This window comes from Helianthus annuus, chromosome 14 (assembly GCF_002127325.2).
Source record: "Helianthus annuus cultivar XRQ/B chromosome 14, HanXRQr2.0-SUNRISE, whole genome shotgun sequence".
NCBI classification, from domain to species: domain Eukaryota; kingdom Viridiplantae; phylum Streptophyta; class Magnoliopsida; order Asterales; family Asteraceae; genus Helianthus; species Helianthus annuus.
This window is the reverse complement of record NC_035446.2, coordinates 79,139,232-79,153,574: the sequence shown is the minus strand read 5'-3', so window position 1 is coordinate 79,153,574 and position 14,343 is coordinate 79,139,232.

Below are 14,343 nucleotides of genomic sequence, written 5' to 3'. Positions count from 1 at the left end.
GACAATGATGAATGCAGTGATGATGTCGAAGCAAAAAGCTATCAATTACTACATTGAAGAATGTGTAAAGCTAAAGCAAGAGTTGGAGACTGAGAGGGTTGAAAATGAAAGAATTAGAAGACTGTTGCAAAGTTATTCTAGTTCTGATTATATAATTGACCAAATTTATCCGACTGTTGCAGGTTTGGAAGCATTTCAAGATGATAAAAAGCAGAAGAAGAAGGATACTGGTAAGAAACAGAGTGTTAGTTATAACAAGTGTCCGCCTCCGATATGGGAAGGTTATTCTCCCAGAAAACCAAAGGAGGAGCAGGTCCAAAAAGCAGTCAATATAAAACTGAAGTCTGAAATAACCGATGATTTACCAGAAAACATTGACATCATTTTTATATCGCCTGACACTGACCATGAGTCCGAGTTAATAAAAAAGGTGGTTGATCAGGTGTTGGATACATATGAGGAGTCTGAGTCAAATTCTGAGTCTGGAAGTTCGAGTTCGTCAGTCAACAATTCAAAGACGTCGGTTAAACGGGTTTATAGTAAAGAATTTTTGTTATCAAAATCGAATTTGGATGATGAAACATTCGAAGTCGCATATGCTTTGAATGATTCTGACAAAGAATTTCCTATAATAGGTGTTAAACCAGAATTGATCAAAAAGGTTTTCAAATTAACGGAAATCAATATTTCTGAAATAAAAGAAGAAAATATTTCTAAAAAATCTAAACCTTACACTTCAAGAGTTCAACAATGGTTAAACAAGAAAAAGGGTTACAGTTCTGGTTCTGGTTTTCAAAAGAAAGCAAACCATAACGGTAATTTCAAAAAGAAAGGTCCTGGTTTCGTTCCACCTGAAAATTATAAAAATGAGAAAATTTCTAAAACAAATACAAAATTTGTTTCAGGGATAAGCTGTGAAGAGGAATCAAAATGCTCATTCTGGAAACAATCAAACAGAGAATTCATTATCCAGAAACAAGAGAGAATAGGGACTGGAGTTTTTCATAGAAAAGAGACTAGAACTTGTTTCAAATGCAATGAAGTTGGTCACATTGCATGGAACTGTTCTCAGACTATAAAGGCGAAACAGGGAGTCTCAGAAAAACTTAAAGAAAAAGTTGTTGAGGAAAATGAACCACCAACTGAAAAATTCAAAATTTTTGAAAATTCAACATATGAAGTTGGTGAGTGTTCAAAGAAAATTTTTTACAAAAAGAAAGCCAAAGACAACCAAGTTTGGGTTGTTAAGAAGTCTGATGTAAAATCTGGTGATGATTCTGGTTCCACAAAGCCAGAAGAGCCACAAGTTGAGGTAAATGATGAAAACTCAGTTCCGTCATTGGATGATGTGAATTTTCCACCATTGAGGGCTGAAAATTTTAAATCAAAAGTAGGAAAGGTTGAAATCTCAAATCAATTTTATTCTTAGAAGAAAGAATTAGATGTTGAGAAAGCATTTAATGAAAATGTTAAATAGATTTTTGGGAAAATGGTCGAGGGAAAGGCAAAAGGGGTTAAAGATTTTTATGCGACAAAGAAGGCAACTTATAACCCAACTGAAGCTGAGTTAAGATCACCCAAGGCTGGTCAGGCTTGGGTGGACATTTTCTTTACTTAAAAAATCCTGACTTGCCGGAGCTTCCAGGTTGGTAAGTGTGGAGCAGGAATCGGCATATTTCTTGAGAAATTCACAAAAGGTGATTTTGTCTTACAACTGGTAAAGAGGTTTGATCTTTCAATGTGATTAATCAAGGTCATTAATTTGAACTTGATGTAATTTCATTTCAAGTGTTTGAAGAACAATGTGATGAATTGATCCTCATTTCCTAACAATGGTAAAATCAACAAAACTAATTTTCGGAAAAACCATTTTGATTAAAACAAACTTTAGTGTTTTGAAATCTTAATGGGAAAATGATTTGTTGTAAGGGGGAGTTCTGATTGTTTATGCTGAGTGAATGGCGAATTGAAGCTTGAAAAATCAGTTGTCAAGTTACTTGTACAATTTATTTTCAAATTTTCTTTAAATGTGTTTGCATTTTAGGGGGGAGTAAAAATTTTTAGAAAATCCAAAAACATTTGAAAATTTGAAAAAGCCAAAAACATGATAAAATTCAAAATGAGTTTTGTTGAGAAAAGAGGAAATGATAGTACATCAGTGGACTATCACAACACGCTGAAGAATTGGAAAGTAAAAATGTGATAAACAATCTCACTGTGGATGTGCCAGTAAGTTTTTATACATTTAGTAGATTGTTTTCGAGATATAAACTTAAATTTCAAACTTGCTTATCTCGTGGGGAACATTTCTTGAATATATGGGTAACCCCCGAAATCTTGTTTGAAAGGTCCCTCTTTCTGAGATACTAGGTCTTTATACTCAGTGATATCTGGGGTTTTATCCCGGGACTTTTGATATTGCGGAAGCAATGGCCTAGTCCTCGTATAATACTTTGCATTTGCTTGAAATATAGCATCACTCTTAGTACAAAAAATGATGAAACATTGAAAAATGCTAATCATGTGTTGTTGAAGAAAAGATTCTCTAAAGGGAACACACCAAAAGTCGAGCCGTCATCTCTCTGCTGAACGGAAGTTCTGACTTGAGCTCTCACGGTTTCGCATTTAACCCTTTTATAGATAGCATCTAGGTATACTCACCTGTAAGACTGAATATTGGGATCTGGATACGGGAGTATATTCAAGTGGTGGGACACGCGTATAAGTTTAAGTTCTTAAAACATTAATCTCGTATCTCGAAACAATTGAACTTTGTGTGAAAATTTAAGTGGATCAATATACTGACAATCTAGGTGAATTGTTTAGAACTTAAAATGAAATGAAGCTTAACGGTATTGGTGATTTGTCTCATAAACTGATATGATCCTCTTACACAAACTCACAAAAATAGTGTCTGTAAATATTTCTTTACTATATTTCATCTATTCAAAAATCCAAAAAGATTTTGTGTGTGTTTTAGCATAAACTTTTGAAAACTTCAAAAAGATTTTCGATAACTGGTGTTGAAAAGCTGATTCTCAAAATTCCAAGTGCTGAACATGATGATCAAATTGAGTGGGAGTTTGCTGAATCTAAAAATGTTTAAATTCTTTCCTACATGGGGTCATCAGAAGATTCAAAATGTTTCTACCTCACAATCAAGATAATGATTGTTAGAAGAGATTTGCAAATAGTGCCTGAGATTATTAAATGTTTATATTATAAAACTTATGTTTATGGTAGAGAATGTGCAGGTATAAGATTTGAGAAAAGCCAGGTTCTAATACCTGAGGTTTCTGTTTAGAGAGAGCCAGGTTACGATCTTGAATCTAAGGATGCTGATGAACTTAAGGAATCAAGAGATCTGATCAAGAGAATTAGAAAGTTGAGAGCCAGATCACGATTTTGATTCTGTGAAAGTAATATTGTGATCAAGCATGTTAAGAGGGAGAGTCTGTTGATGCTAAAGAGGAGGGTAAAGAAAAGATAGCAAAAGCTTTACAGTGTCAGATACTCCAAAGAGTTCGAGAGGACTGATAAAGACTGAAGATGCGAAGACTCGACACAGTAGACTCGTCAACATCTGAGGGGGAGTCTGTTGGTGCATACGTCTGTCGACTTCGTCTTGTATCGAGTCTTGCACTGTTCGTGGCACAGAAATCGAGAAATCAAGATAAAATGTTAATTCCGCATGATAATGTAATTCCGCACGGAACTACCATCTGGTAATTCCGCACGGAATCAGCTAATATCGCATGAGTCTGTAATTCCACTTCTGTGTAATTTCGTTTGAGAGTGTTTCGTGCGGAATTAGTCATGTCTATATATAGTTGTGATCTCGTGTCAGTTGGTACGAAATTAGCTTGGTGTTTTCCGACGGCGAAGCTCTGTCGAAGTGTCGTCTTGCTGTAAAACTGTTTCAAATCAGTATAAATGACAGTTAAAGTGTATATCTAGCTGAATTCAACTCATCATGTCAGTTTCCGCCTTTCATTTTGAGTAGAACGCCTCTGATTGACTCGTTTCGGGTCCGACAACGATCCTACAGCCATATTGGTCTGACTCAGCAGGAATACAGTCACGCAAGGCCGGTTTAAAGTTTTAATAGTAGTTTGTTTATAAGGGATTACAAGTCATTCTTACCTCCCCCGATTTGATGCTATCTGCCTCAAGGGAAGCCCTAATAAGCTTGAATCACGACCTCTCAGGATCTATACACTGAACGAGGCAAGAACTTTACCCAAACCACCTTTCTAAACCCCTTCCGGGCAGTTAACATGTTTTATATAGACTATAAAGACACGAATGAGTGAATCAATAAAACATGAAGAATGATAGAATAAAAATTCACTTTCAATATAAAAAACTACTTATTAAATTCATTAATACATAGCCAATTAAAAAGTGACCAAAGGTTGGAAATCAAAAGTAATACACAAAATATTTCGTTTTCACCAAGTGATGTAAGAGATTAGCCAAGCATTGCCATAGTTTGAAAAAATCTCTTACTATAGATCTTGGATCCGGAGGTGTCACACCCCAACCGACGGCGGAATCATCGGGGCGCGACACTGAGCGAAACAGATTGTTCAAGAGAATCCACAACAACTGTCGAATTACCAAATCTTTAACGTTAATATCCCATACTACTAACAGATAAAGTAACAATATTTATTAGGAATACTGGATTTTAATAATCCCAACTATTCGTCGTTGGCCGCCAACAGTCCCAACTTCAAAAATAACCACTGTCAGTCCCAACTATTGACATATTGTCCAGTAATGGACCCTACTAACAGAACCTTAACCCCATTAGTCTCCGGTCACCGAAAAAACGTTTTTGCCCAGAAAAAGGTTTCTAAAGGTCCGATCTAAGGTTACAAAGAGGTTGGGGACGAAAATGTTGTATTTTCCGGCCAAAAAGTTGAGTTTTCCGGCCAAAAAGAAGTTTTCTGGCGAAAAAGGAGTTTTCTAACGACTTCAATAATTGGGGATTTTACTAGAAAAAGGTTCCTAAAGGTGCGTAATAAGATTAAAAAGAGGCTTGGGACGAAAATGTTGAGTTTTCCGGCTTAAATGAGTTTTCCGGTGAAAAACGTCTTTCACTCCCGAGTTTCCTTTCTTTTCCTTCTCTGCTACTACAATGTTAGCCAAGAAAGCTCTGTATTCCTTGCGGAGATACTTGCTAGCTTGTACACATGACATGAGTTTAAGACCTTTCGAAGGAGTTTCGCCATACACACAAAGTAGGTTACCATTAGCAAGCGAGAAACGATTCATCTTATCGAAACAAACAATTTCAGCACGATTTTCGCGAAGAAAATCCATGCCTACTATGATGTCAAAACTACCGAGCTGCATCGGAATAAGGTCGATAGGGAAGATATGATTGTTGAGTTCAAGGGTACAATCACGTAGAACAGAATTGACGGCGACGGTTCTTCTGGTGGCAACTTCAATATCGAACGTCGAGGGTAGATGGGCGCGCTTACGATTAAGGAGCTTTTCGAATTCCAATGATATGAAATAGTTATCGGCTCCAGTATTAAATAAACACGAAGCATATATACCATTCACAAGGAACGTACCATAAACCACATTGTTGTCTGCTTGGGCCTGGCGGGCGTTGATGTTGAAAGCACGTCCGTGGGCTGCTGGGTGTTGCTGTTGTTGTTGAGGCTGCTGCTGTTGTGGCTCTTGCTTCACCACTCGATTAGGGCACATGTTTGCGAAGTGGTTGGGATCACCACACGCAAAGCAAGCTCTAGCATGAGCCGCGGGTGCAGGAGCTGCTTGATGGCCTTGAGGAGCAGGAAGTAGAGTTTGTTGAGCGGAAGCTTGGCCTTGAGCTGGAGCTGGGGCTTGACGTGGACCTGTACGGCAGTTTGCGGTGAAGTGGCCGTACATATTGCAATGAACACAGAACCGACATGCGAGACCCACCGGGTGATGATAAGTACAAGTAGGGCAAAGCGGGTGTGGCCCAGTGTATGCACGCTTAGCTGGCGGTGCATTGACCATATGTGCCGCTACTTGGTGGTGTTGAGGTTGCGGTTGAGCAGGTACTGTTTGGAGCGGGGCAACAGTAACTGCACAGTTCTTGTTGCTGGAACTTCTGTTGTTCTTCCTCTTGCGGCGTAAGAGCTTCGAAGAGTGCAGTGCGACGGTGGTTTTAGCGGTTGAAGCACCGGTAACTTGATGCAGATTCTTCGCAGTTTTGTCAAAATAACCAGCCCTGACTCGCTTATTGTTGATCTCAGCGGTGAGCAGGTAGGTTTCCTCATTTGTTGTCTTCTTTACAGCATGAACAAAGTCTGCAATGCAATCTGAAAGAGCACGGATATACTTCTTGATTGTGATATCTGACGTAGTAACCTGACCAGGGCAGATAATACTCAACTGCTTGAAGCGAGCAGTTAAACCAGCGTTATCTCCGCCATCCTACTTTATGTGCCAGAATTCACCCTCAAGCTTTTGGAGTATATGGGGAGGATAGAACTCTTGCATCATTATGTTCTTCAACTCATCCCAAGACAATCCGAAAGCTGCATCGTTTCCTCGTTTGTTCCTCTCAGCCGTCCACCAATCAAGAGCGCAGGATTGGAAGACGCCAGTAGCATTGACGGTGCGCAGGTTTTCTAGATAGCCACTCTGGCGCAGGGTGACTACGATAGAATCAAACCATTGAAACATGGTCGTATGACCATCTTCTCCGGTAAACTCTTTTGTCCGCTGGCTTTGAACTGTTTGAAGCTAAAAGCGGCCTTAGGAGTATCTGTCATGGACTCCTCCGAGGACTTGCTTGCATTCCCGTTCAGTTCACTGACGATCTGGGGGATGACTTTCGCCATATGCTTAGAGACAAGAGGGGCGATGCGTTTTTCATCATGGTTTTGGCGAGCGGCTCGGGAGTGGAATGATCCAATCGACGACATTGTCTGCAACAGACATTGCCATAGGACTCAAACACAATTTCGATTAATCCTAGTATAGTCTAGCAATTCACCATAAAGCTCAGGAACACAGCCATTCACAATATTCATATAGGCACAAAATCATAGAATCACATAGACACATAAGCACATAAACACACATAAGCTAACCTAAGCACATATGTTGCACGTATTCACCTATCCTTCACAGTACGTATAGCGATTAAGTATAGCGATTGCGATCAGCGAGCTCACAGCGAGTAGCATAGCGAGTAGTATAGCACGCGATTTGTTAACGTGGTGTGAATTGTGTGTGTTTTGGCGGAGTGAGAAATTTGGAATCAAAACCATCAGTACCACCGTACTGTTTATCTCAAAATGCTAACAAATCACCATATAAATCACATAAATTCCACATAAAATCGATCATATAAGCAATAAATCACAGAGTTAGCTGCTACGTATTCCAGAATCGTAACACATAAATTCGAGGAGAGATTGTCTTGGGTGTGTGTAGACATTGACTACCCAAAGTGGTTCGACTATTCACAAGGACTTTAAGTGCGCACTTTGGCCTTCGAGACAGTGCTCTCACTTCAGTTCGAGCAATCGGCACGCATCCTTCCAGTTACAGTGTGACCCGAAATCGTTGGAGTCCGTCGAGACTTTGGTGAGAGTTTTGTAAAACCAAAAATATAGAGCGGGATGTGTCATCAAGATCCGGGTTTCACCCCTAACTTAGCGACTACATCCCTGCTTGTATGGTAAAATCATGAGATAGATAAGGAGATTTGCGTCAAAGTATGGATTTCACTCCTGATTCGAACGAGTGATCTGGCCGAGAGTTTGCGGTTTTCACACCTAATCTCAACCAAATCATTCGTTTATGTGTATGTCCAGCCTTAGGAAAGGCGGATTTTGCGCAGAACTGTAGTATGCGATGTTCGCGCAAAAGTGTAGTGTACAACGAGTTCGAGCAAGTAAACTCGTACAAGGACCCATACTGGGTATGCACAAGTCGGTCTGTTGGTACTTAGACTATAGACTAGGTCGTTTCTAAGACATCGACCCAGACTAGGTCGAGTCTTACCTAATTCCCTACAGTTATGGCTTTGATACCAATCTGTCACACCCTAACCAATGGCGGAATCATCGGGGCGCGGCACTGAGCGAAACAGATTGTTCAAGAGAATCCACAACAACTATCGAATTACCGAATCTTTAATGTTAATATCCAATACTACTAACAGATAAAGTAACAATAGTTATTAAAGATAATTGTCTCAAGAACAAGCAAACTGTTCTGACAACTCAGATTTTTATTAGGTTCGTTTCTAGACTCCATCCTAGCTCGATTCCAGCAAGTAACAAGCAAAGCATCCTAAACACCTGTCACATACGTTAAAATAGAGGTCAATACACATTGTGTAAAGGTGAGCATACAAGTTTAATAGTAATAGTAGAGTTCGAAATTGTTTACGCATAACCAGCATGTAACATGTATAATGCGAAGCTAGTAGGTTATCGACAACGAAATATGCACAGACTAGACTGCGAGTTGTAGAATGCGCAACACATATCACCACCGTGACATGTGAGAGGTAACCTTAACAACCCCTGTCCATGACAGGTGCTGAGTCCAAACAAATAGTACTATCGTTGCTAAGGCGTCAGGCAACAATTGCTGTGTTAACATAACATACAAGCATTCATCGAGTAACAAGTAACATGCAATAACGGTAAGCATGTAAATAGTGTTTGCGTTGTGTGATTGATGTGATTTAGAATAAGTAACGTATGTAACACCCAAAAGTGTGATAAGCAAAAAGGGTTCAAGCAGGGGCGAAGGTTTGTTGATGCCCGGGGGTGCACCCGCCCACCCCAATATTTCGGTTAGAAGTGTATAGGTTTCGATTTTTCGTCCGGAAATTTTAAAAGTTATATAGGATTGCCTCCCCCTAGGTAACAAACTTTACTTTAATTTATATATTGTATAAATATTTAGGATAAATTATATAGGATCGCCTCCCCCAATTATTTTTCCTAAATATTTATACAATATATAAATTAAAGTAAAGTTTGTTAGCACTTTGTATATAAGTGATGGGTAGTTTTGTAAATATATTTTAACTCTTATTTGTTTAACCCTAGGTTACCCACCACACAATAAACTTAATCACAAATTTTTATGTCTGAGATCTAGTCTTTTGAATGAATGAATTTTTTTAGTTTTATTTGGAAATATTATTATTTGACTTGACCCGAATCGATAGCCGACCAGACCCGAAACATAACGATAGGAAAAAAAATTTGGGTCCCATCACTTTACGCCCCCTCGAAACTTTTGGTCAAGCTCCGCCACTGGGTTCGAGTATACTCACAACGATGGAAATTGATTGAAGGGAGCGCTAGAGTGGTTAGCCTGAACAGTTAACGATAGCATAAGCGAAGAGCGGTGCGTAAAGCGGTGAAAAGTGACCAAGTGTCGAATGGTAATCCGATCGGATGGCCAGTCGATCGGATGTCAATCCGTTCGGATGGTCATCCGAACCGATGGCCATTCGATTAGATTGACATTCGTTGGTAAAGATGTGTTTGTGTATGATGGCTTTGAAGTTTTCGTTGTAGCATTTTGAAAATAGAGAAGTATCTCTACCCTTCAGGTCGATCGATCGAATGACAGTTCGATTAGATAGCGATCCGATTGGCAAGACACTTAGTGAGAACAAGTTCACAACAGGATGGTTACTCGACCGGATGGCAATCCGTTGGAAACTATTGTTCTTTAAAAAATTGAAAATATTGAAGTTCTGGAAGCTCAAGTGCAATCCAATCGGATTGCGGTTGGATGGCAATCCGATAGAACTGACTAAACAGTGAACATGTTGAAAATTGTTAAGTGTTGAATCCTCAAGTGCAATCCGATCGGATTGCAATTCGATCGGATGGCAATCCGTCCCACGAATCCAATCATTTTGAACTTGATTATTTTGAAAGTTTGCGGTTTGTTCGAGACGATCTGACAACGAACTAAACAACAGAACCCCCATCTTGACCCAAGTGATCTGATCGAACAGGAATTACCCTAATCCGATCAGTTAACTGTTTGAGACGGTGGTTCATGCTTAACCCAAAATCAGTTGTCCCATTGATAGAATTCAGATCTTGGACCAACACTGTCACACCCCAACCGATGGCGGAAACATCGAGGCGTGGCACTAAGCGAAACAGATTGTCCAGAAGTTTCCATAACAACAATATTTACCAAATATTTAAAGCAACACGTCCCATACCATGTCATAAATGATAATACAATTATTATAGAAAAGATCTAGTCAAATTGTTATGTTTCGACAACTCAGATTTTTATTACAGACAATTGTTATTGTTGACCTAGGTATTTCCTAGCCTCGATTTCACAGCAAAGTAAGCAAATAAGCATCCTAAGCACCTGTCACATACGTTAAACTAAAATTCAATATACATAGTGTAAAGGTGAGCATACAAGTTTGATAATAGCATATAGAGTTCGAAATCGTTACGCATAACCACCACGTACACAGTGTAAAATGAAAAGCTGGGGGTAACTGCGGAGCAGTTGACTCTCAGCAAGGATGGAATTCTTAGGCTGAATGGACGAATATGGGTTCCGATTTATGGAGGACTACGAGATGTTGTTCTCCAGGAAGCCCATAGTTCCAAATACTCAGTCCATCCTGGTGCTGACAAAATGTACCAAGACTTAAAGGCAAATTATTGGTGGATAGGCTTGAAAAAGTCTGTAGCCGCCCATGTAGCAAAGTGCTTGACTTGTGCTCAAGTCAAAGCCGAGCACCAAAAGCCGTCTGGCTTGCTACAACAGCCTGAACTTCCCGAGTGGAAGTGGGAATGCGTAACTATGGATTTCATAACCAAGTTACCCAAGACCAGGAAAGGAAATGATACAATATGGGTCATAGTCGATAGGCTGACTAAATCAGCTCACTTTCTACCCATCAAGGAGACGTATAGCTCCGATATGTTAGCCCAACTATATGTTGATAAGATTGTAGCCTTACACGGCATACCTGTGTCTATTATCTCCAACAGGGATACTAGATACACATCTCACTTCTGGAAAAGTTTCCAGCAATCTTTGGGCACGCGTTTAAACTTTAGTACGGCTTACCATCCACAGACGGACGGTCAAAGTGAACGTACTATCCAAACGCTAGAAGACATGCTTCGTGCATGCGCGATCGATTTAGGTGGTAACTGGGATAAAAACCTACCCCTGATCGAATTCTCCTACAATAATAGCTACCACACCAGCATAAAGGCTGCGCCTTTTGAGGCATTATATGGTAGGAAATGCAGATCGCCTGTTTGTTGGGCGGAAGTAGGAGAGGTCCAATTATCGGGACCAGAGATTGTTTTCCAGACGACGGACAAGATTGTCCAGATCCGGGAACGTCTCAAGGCTGCCCGCGATAGGCAGAAGAGCTACGCTGATCCAAAGCGTAAGGATTTTCACTTCGAAGTGGGTGAAAAAGTATTACTTAAGGTGTCACCCTGGAGGGGGGTGATGCGTTTCGGCAAAAAGGGCAAGCTGAGTCCGAGATACATAGGGCCTTTTGAGGTCATTGAACGAGTCGGATCAGTTGCCTATAAACTAAACTTGCCTGAAGAGCTCAATGGAATTCACAATGTGTTCCACATCTGCAATCTCAAAAAGTGCTTCGCCGACGAGTCGTTGGTGATTCCACACACAGATGTGCATATAGATGAGAGCTTAAAGTTTATAGAAAAACCTTTGTCGATTGAAGATCGACAGGTGAAGAAGCTTCGCAGAAAGCACGTACCGATTGTAAAAGTCAAATGGGATGCTCGTAGAGGTCCTGAATATACGTGGGAAGTCGAAGCTACAATGAAAGAAAAATACCCCTATTTATTTGAGTAAATCTCGGGTCGAGATTTATTTTAAGGGGGTGAGGATGTAACACCTCGAAATTTTGTGTCCAATGATGTGTTAACACGTGTCATTTAATTACACGTGGCATCTATAATAAATAAAGGACTAATTTTGACAAACCTTGAAAGTATATAAATTCGAGGGTTATAAATGTCAACAAGGGTAAATATACTGTATAGTATCCCTAAATAATGCTTAAACCTTTAAACGAATAAATTATAGATCGTACAAAAACACAACGCGGAAGAAAGTGAGAGATTACAAACTACAGGGGTTAACTGTGTCAACATGTTTAATAATACCTCTGAGTGACCCTTTAACGTTCCCAAGACTTTGTAACGGTATTATACCCTCACTAAAATAAAATATATGAATTTCGCGAAGTTTCGATATGAAACGAGAAAGTTACGATCGAATTCGTAGAAGAAGGGTGAAAAGCGTCAACAGTGAAAGTTAAGGCTTTCCAATATAATTAATAAATAAACCGGGGACTTAATAATGCGGGTAATTAACACGAGGCCCCTATCGGTAAATAACCGAGGGCCAAACCGCAAAGTTACCCCTTCAAAACCGAAAGGTCAGGCGAATCATTACGAAAGATTTCGTTATTAATGGCCAGATTCTGTAATAATTACAAAAAGATTTAAAAATTCAGAAAATATAACCTTAGGCGACCCGCGTAAGGTTTCAACATAAGTTGAGGCGGGCCGCGAGCCTCCCTTATAACTCGCCTGATTTCTTAACTTTAGGCGACCCGCGTTAAAAAGCATGGGATCTCCCATGCGGGCCGCGTAAAGTGCCCAGATGCAGAAACCTTGTAACTACTTGGCTTTTGGCACCTTTGAACGATCATGCACATAATTATGGGGCATGGGCACCCTACAAATGACCCATACATGTAGGGGACAACTACCCATCAGCTCTGGACTGATAGTAGTGCTTGAAATGATCATGAGTTGCCTTCTTTGGCTATAAATAGCCACATCTTGTGCATTACCAATCACACAACTCAAAAACACTTATAACTGATCATTCAAGAGCTCTCTAGCTTTCCCTTCTGTTCTCTCATCAAGAGTTAGCTTCTGTAAGTCGTTCATAATCATTTTGGTTCCACATTTCCTTAGTTATAGCCTATAAACGCAACCGTCGTAACTAACGGTTGTCATTGCAATATCTTGCAAATGATTCAGTCTTATGACGAATCAAAAGTAGTTTTGAGTTGGTATTTATGTGGGTATTAAACCTCTAAAATGGTTCCCCCTGATCACCACTCTAACTATGTCAAATGTCGAGTCAAACGTGCGATTAAAAAGTCAACAGAAAGCTATTTTGGCGATTTATGCATAATCTGTAATATATATGTTATGGAACCTATTTTGACAATCATAAAACATGATAATAAGTATATAAACCTGTTTACGCTCGTTTGAATCGATCATTTACTATATAGAACCGGTTCGGAGCCGAAAGTCGCAAAAGTTTGACTTTTGCTTTGACTTCAGTTCTGACCCGATTTAGTGAGGTATAAATATACCTTAGGACTCTCTTAGGACCAGGTCACATGTTGGTATAAGCCTCTGTGGTCGGTTCATGAGTTATCCGAGTCTTTAGCGCATTTCCGTCATTCGCCTAAAAGTTGACCGTAACGACCTTTTAAAATTAAAACGAGTATTTCGGACACGTGAACGGACCAAAACCTTGCTTATTAAATTATAAGCATGTCCTTAAAGTTTCACGTCAATCCGAGGTCTAGAATGAGAGTTATGCTAAAAGGCGCACTTTTGAGAAAGTTTTGTAATTAACGGCGCAATTAGCATAACGCTCATCTAACCCAAGTTTTCGGCACCAAAACTTTTACCCACTGTAGTAAAATAATATTTTGGGAATTTTAAAGATTTTTAATAATTTTTACCTTGCTCATAACCTGCGGTTATGGCTACGGTTCGGTTTATACCGAATATGCCCTTTTTGGCCAAAACAGGAGTTCTACAAGGTCTTTTGACCCGATTCCAGTTGCTACTGGTTTTAAATAATAAATAAAGTATTTTAAGCTTTATAAACTGTTCGGGAAACTCAGATTTCCTGTAGAACTCGAAAATCCCTTTTAAAGTCTTTAAAATGACCGAAAAGCCCCTACGGGGCATAATTATAACTTAAACTCGTTACGGGCATTACGGAAGGTATCCTACTGATACCAAAATACTTTTAAGGCATATTGACTTAGGAAATAAGCGTACGACTCTTATGGTTAACCGTTTCGCCTATTTGCGCACACGGTACGGCTCATGGAACTAGTTTTCGTGCAATAGCCGATATGGGTCAAATTATATTATTTGAACCCCAAAATCCAGAGTATGAACTATAAACCCATATAAAACAAGTCTCTGAACTTGTTGGGTCCAAATCATACTCCATTCCCGGTTTTCGCCTTTTCGTGCGAATTAACCATATCTATATATC